Source organism: Capra hircus, chromosome 22, assembly GCF_001704415.2.
Source record: "Capra hircus breed San Clemente chromosome 22, ASM170441v1, whole genome shotgun sequence".
Taxonomy (NCBI): Eukaryota; Metazoa; Chordata; class Mammalia; order Artiodactyla; family Bovidae; genus Capra; species Capra hircus.
Window position 1 is genome coordinate 13,472,441 of NC_030829.1, and position 6,895 is coordinate 13,479,335.

A 6,895-nucleotide genomic window follows, 5' to 3' on the forward strand; every position below is an offset into this window, starting at 1 on the left:
TACTGGATCAAGGGCACAAGTGGCCTAGACCCAAGCTCCAGGAAGAGTAGCAGTTAATCACCACTGCTGTTTAGTACAACAGGGTTCTGACTAAATCCTGTTGCCATAGTAAGGTGCCTGGAGCTGCAAGAAGGGGACCAATTGAGGTACAAGTATGAGGACTGTACGTGCACGCATGCTCAGTTGCTTCAGTCGCGTCTGACTCTGTGACCCTATGGGCTGTAGCCCGCCAGGTTCCCCTGCCCATGGGATTTCTCGGGCAAGAATACTGGAGTGGGTTACCATGTCCTCCTTCAGGGGATCTTCCCAACCTAGGGATTGAACCCCTGTCTCTTGCATCTCCTGCATTGCAGGCGAATTCTTTCAGTTCAGTTCAGTCAGTCATATCCGACTCTTTGCGATGCCATGGACTGCAGCGAATTCGTTACTGCTGAGCTACTGGGGAAGCCTGAGGACAGGATGGCAAGAGGAAAATGGTCATTACTGAAAGTCCCATGTACGTCCTAACCCTTCAACAAAGGATGGAGAGGAAATGGAAGAGGGAACACCAAGGTGGTTCAGGCTAGAAATAACCTGGTTACCTCTCTTAGGGAGGATGATGGGAATCCTGTCTCCACGTGGGCATAGTTCAGAGCCCATGTGGGTGGGCTCATTTGGCTTGTCAGGGGGAATGGGAAGGGTTTTCCGAGAAGGTGGGTCTGATGATGAACTCCCCAGGAATTGTAGCAAGAAAGTCAAATATGAGTTGAAGGAAGACAGAAGCAGCTACGAGAGATGGTTGGGTCGGGGAGCTTGGGAGGCAAAGATTTTCCCACATTCTCAGTTAACACCTGTGTGGTGATATTGGAGCCTCACAACACACACAGTATGGCCCAGAGGTGAACAAGTGACAGAATAATGAGGAAATCACACCCTGGGAAACAAAGTACAAAGAGGGTGAGCAATTCAGCTAGGGCCCCGGCTAATGCACACACCCAAGGGAATCAGGGAGTCCCTCCCCTAGAAGTGGGTGGTGTGTCTACCTAATGAAAGGAATTCTGTCCTCAGGATACTGGAGACACAGATTATGAGCAGAAGAACAGGTAGCAGGAACTGATCGTCCCACCTGCTTTTGCACGTTGACAACTATTTCTCTTCCCTTTCCTTTGTCCCATTAGTGGTACAGTCTGCTCTGGGACGGGGGTACACTGCCCACCTCCAGGATGGAAAGCAAGTGTCTCATCGCTTGCTGGCAGAGTTTGAAGAGCAAGCCCTCCCTGCCCTGAAGGAAAGGGGAACCAGTTTTTAGGTTGCTAAATGTTTGAGCTCCAGATTTTAATGAGCCAACCTTTCATTGTGAAAGAAAAGAAAATAGGGCTTTTGTATGGAAGAAGCAAGAGCGTAGGTCAGAACCCAAAGGAATGCTGTGGGAATAGGAGCAGCAGGTGATCCTGGACGGGGTCTTGAAGCTTCAGGATACACCCTCTGAACACCCAGAGGAGAGATGGGAGGGAGCTGAAGACCCTCAGTTTGTGATGGTGGTTAGTGATGACCTCTTTACTTTGGAGACATTCCAGAATTAGCCTGACAATCCCCAGACACTAGTTTGATATGAGAAGACACCTCGTTAGCCGTTCCAGGATATGAATGCTATGACTATGACACCAGGGCAGACAGTGTGCTCTTTCATAGCAGTTTGCTGATGACATCCGCTTTCAACAGAGGCTTGTGTAGAGGAATGCGTCACACAGACGACAGACATGAAGCCCACTTGTAACTTTACCTCTTTAAAGGAAGCAGCACAGCAGAGTAGCATCGAATCCCACAAAACAAGCACCGCCGCATTGAGCCCCATCAGTACGCAGACCACCTCAGGCCCGTTGCAGTTGCTGTTCCCTTTATGAAGCGTGTATGATTCCTGCCCTCATTGCCTTCCACTGTCTGCTGGAATCTCAGCTCCTTAAAGAGGTCTTGCTGGACCCCTCTCAGTTGTTTCTAACTCTACCCGCATTCTCTTCGTAGCCTGCATTATTTCCGGTGTTATTCTGGATACTTGTTTATTTTGTGTTTCTCCTTCTAGGAGGTTAGCTTCAAGAGGGCAGAATTTGCTATACCTGGCACATGGCAAACATAGTCGATTTTCGGTGAATGAATGGTCCATCAAGATGGAAAAATTTAGCCCCTCCATAAATACTAGAGTTAAAACATACGTGTATTTCAGAGTGGTTTATTTCAAGTCAGTGAGGTATCATCCCGGGCAACAGGACCCTCGGCGAGCTAAGGGAAACCAGATTTTCCCACTGCACCAGTCTTCTTTTAGAAAAGGAAAAGTGGTCTGGGAGCCTGAATTACCTGTTGGATTACCCGGTCAATTGATCTGTCAGCCATTACTTTCTCTTTGTGTGGTTGTCAGAGCTCAAGAACATAAATCAGCTGGTGCCTGTCACTGTTCCGCAGCAAGGAAATAGGGTTTGTCTTGTTACGTCTATTCTTTGCTTCCTTGTTTTCTTGCTCTATTCCAGTCTTCAAATTTCAGTGTAATTTTATTTCCTTCTTTAAACCTGAAGAAATAAAAGGGTGATGTAAAATATACTTAGTGCAAAAAAGTATACAATAAAGAGTAAATTTCTCTTGACCTGAAGGCACTTGATCTTCCTCATCAGAGACATACACTGGCATCTCATTGTGGTTGCAATTTCCACTGCCCTCATTGCAATGAAATTAATCACTTTTTCATGTATTTTTGGCCATTTGGCTATCCTCTTCTCTAAATGACTTGCTCAAGTCCCTTGCCTGTTTTTTGTAGGTTTTTTGTCTTTTTCTTATTCATTTATAGTACTTTATATTCCAGATACAAGTCCTCTGTCAGTTATATGTGTTCCGAATGGGTTTTCTCCCACTTAGCAGCTTACATTTCCATATCTTTGAAGATAATTTCATGTTTTTAAAGGTGATTTTTATAAATGAAAGTTCTTAATTTTGAGTCCTGTTTAGTCATCTTTTCTTTTATTGTCAGTGTGTTTTTTTTTTAATGCCTTGTTTAACCCAAGAAATGCAAAAAGTTCACAAGAAAAGGGTGAGTGGAAAGACCAAAGAGGCACAGACTTTCCCACAACTCGGTTTTGAGTCTTGAAACTTAAGTTTGAAATAAGTATACATCTGTGAAAATGTCACCATAACCACTACCAAAAATGTAACCTTCACCTCTAAAAATGTCCTACTACTTTTTGTGATAAGAACATTTAACATAAGATCTACCTTCTTAACAAATATCTATTTCATTCATTACTGTGTTTATTGTTTCCTTTATCCACAATAATGAAGATATTTTCCTATGTTACCTTCTAAAGAATTTATTGTCTTGGCTTTCATATTTAGGTTTAAATCCACCTGGAACTGATTTTTATGTAGAGCATGAAGTAGGGATCCATCTCATTGTTCATATAGGTATCTCGTTGTCCCTGTGGACTTCCCTGGGGTCTCAGATGGTAAAGAATCCGCCTGCAGTGCCGGAGACCTGGGTTTAATCCGTGGGTTGGGAAGATCCCTTGGAGGAGGGAATGGCAACCCACTCCAGTATTCTTGCCTGGAGAATCCACATGGACAGAGGAGCCTGGAGGGCTACAGTCCATGGGATCGCAAAGAGTCAGACATCACTGAGCAACTAAGCACAGCACACATCTCATTGTCCCAGTACCATTTACTCAAAAGTCATTTTACTAATTCCCTGCAGTGCCATCTTTGTCATAAATCAAGTATGCGTGCATATATAGGTTTGTTTCCTGGTTCTCTCATTGGTGTTTTTGTGTCTGGGAGTTGGTGATGGACAGGGAGGCCTGGCGTGCTGCAGTCCATGGGGTCGCAAAGAGTCAGACACAACTAAGCGACTGAATTGAACCGAACTGGTGTTTTTGTCTAGCTCTTTACCCTCGTTGTCTATACCTCAATAATTAGAGCTTTATAATAATTCTTGTCATCTGGCAGAGGAAATCATCCTGATTTATTTATTTTTTTCTTCAAGAGTGGCTTGGTTCTTCTTTGCTCTTTGCATTTCAATAGAAATTCTAGAAAGAACTTATTGATTTTCTTGGAAAGAAAAGCCATTCATATTTTGTTTGGTATATGAACTCAAGAAGAATTTATGGCTTTTATGATCCTGAGTCTTCTAATCTGTGAACATGGTATGCCTGTCTTATGCATATGTGTATATTGCATATGCCTATATGTATTAATACATATATGCCTCTCGTGTGAATTATCTATTCTATACAGTACAGAATGGAAGGAAGAGCTATAGAATGAGATTTCAGAGAGGACAGGCGCTGGGACACTCCAGGGGCCTGGGGAGCAGGAAGTAATATCTTAGTTTTTGCATGACTCTGTTCAGAAGTTGAATTCCAAGGAGCAATATCTCATTTATGCCAAGTGTCTGTCTATCTCTTGGCCAGGAGCAGGTAGGGCATACTGGCTTCTCAAAAGCAATTTCAGAAGTTTTTATCAAAAGATTTGGGAATAGATGCTGGGAAGACAAAAATAACTGATGTCTACTACAGATACACAAAGGGAAATACAGCAGGAGGGACACGGGAGCATGGAAGCGGACGAGAAAGAAAGGAAAGAAGTGGAACAGGAGAGGTGGGTGGTTTGCACCAGTGTGAGCCATTTGAAATGGCCGAATATGTCAAAAATCAAGAAAAATAACTGAAGCTTTTCCCCTGCCCAAGGACAGTCTATGACTTTTGTGAGTCTCCATGGACTTCTTCCCCCAGTAAAAAATTTAAAAAATTATATTTTGTGACAGTGCTGGTATAAAGACAAATATAATACAAGCTGGATTTTTATTATATCTTTTGTGTGTGTGTGTGTGTGTGACTGCCAGTTAAACACAGTTTTAATTTCATAGCTTAACAATTAAGGGTCATACACTGAAGTCAATACATATACCTGGCATTTCAGTCTAAGCTATTCCATGTACATAGCTGAAATCAATCACAAAGTATGGCCTAACAAATGCTAGGGGAAATTTTTTAAAGTCGTTTTTACAAGTATTAAACTTACCTTGCACACTGAAGTCATCATACATACAGGGCAAAGTCAGAGCTTTTATATTCGAGTTTACTCTTCATTTAACTTTTAAACACTACTATAGTTGAATATTAAAACAAAAGCAAGTCGTGAGCATATTATGATTATAGTCCTTCACTCAGTCACTACTGCAAATAAAACACCAGCAGTGAGTGTTATTCACAGGCCCTACTAAGAGGTCTGACACTGAACACCACCCCGAGGATGATTTTCATCATCCCCATACGCATCTCCATTGTAATGGTGCCGTCTTTCCTGATTTGGATCAAAGTCCACTAATTCTACCTGGTCCATTTCATCAGTCTCTTCTACTTCCTTCCTCTCAGGCAGAAGTTTTTCCAGCAAAGAGAGTTTATCAGGAGAGAGAAAGCCATTCTCAGGAAAGTTTACCTTAAATTCAATGTTTAGGTGACCCTTTTCATATGGCCTACGGTAAATTGGCATGCCTTCATTTAGCACACACTTGATATCTCCATGTTTGACAATCTGACCTGGATGAGAAGTGATGACTATGGTTTGGTTGTCAAGAGTAGATATTGGCTTCTGGAAGCCACACAATGCCTCAACCAGCTGTATGTCCATACGCATGGAAAGGTCTTCTCCTTGTCGAGTAAAAACAGCATGGTCCTTCTGATCTAAAGCAATGATAATATCTCCTGGCTCCAGTCCTGGTTCTTGGTCTCCTTCACCATGGAGTGTTACCTTCTGGCCATCTTTCATGCCTTTGTCAATATGAACTTCTAGAATTTTCTTTTCTCGAGCTACCTTCCTTCCGTTGCAGCTTTTACATCTATCTTTAGGACTGATCCGCTCCTCATGGCCCTGGCATTCCGTGCAGACAGACTGAATTTGCTGAACCATTCCAGGCCCTATCTGATGAATTCTTATTTGCATTCCAGGACCTTGGCGATTGGGACAGCATTCTACTGCTCCTTTCTTACCACCTCGGCCTTCACATCTGTCACAAATCACATTCTTTTGCAGAGCTAGTTTTCTTGTTGCACCACTATATAAATCTTCTAAAGTTACTGTAAGTTGATGCACAACGTTTTCACCTCTCCTCTCTGCATCCTGCCTTCTCCTCTGAAAAACATACCAAAGATGTCCATGGGGGAGCCAGAACCGCCAGCTGCTCCACCTTCTTTAATTGCCTGTTCTCCTCCTTTGTCACATAATTCCCTTTTCTTTGCATCAGAGAGCACTTCGTAAGCTTGAGAAATCTGTTTAAACTTCTCGCCTTCATTTGGATTCTTATCAGGGTGGTACTTCAAGGCCAGTTTCCTGTAAGCCTTTTTCAGTTCTTCTTGGGTGGCATTGGGTTTGACCCCCAAAACATCATAGTAAGTGGTTTCTTTCACCATTTTCTACAGCCGGTGAGCAGGCCGATGCCGGTGCTGGGGAGTGAGAAGGAGCACATTGCTGTGCGCAGCTCGGGCAGCCGCCGCTCTTCCGCCTTTCACCGAGCATTCTGGAAAGTTCCTATTATATCTGTTTAATGATTATGTTCATCCCTTTTTCTAATCTTAAAACATTTTCATAGGCCCCAGACAGTGGCGTAATATATGAGTCAGCTCGGCCTCTGCCCTTTTCTCCTCCTCTTCCTCGCCACTCTTCCCCAAGATGAAGCTTGCATTGCGCTTACCATTTCTGTGCAGATCGATCCAAGCACCTGGGGCACTTTGTCCCAGGATTCTCCCTGACTGCAAGAAGAAAGGCTAAAATTGCTGGGGATTTGACATCCTTATGCAGCAGCTCTTAACCAGTAAGCTGGCGGCTCAGACGGTAAAGAATCTGCCTGCAATGCAGGAGACCTGGGTTTGATCCCTGGGTC

The 6,895-nt window shown here is 43.4% G+C and overlaps 1 pseudogene; it reads right to left on the reverse strand.

Annotated features, from left to right (window-relative positions):
* LOC102178776 lies at window positions 4,855-6,450 on the reverse strand (annotated as a pseudogene).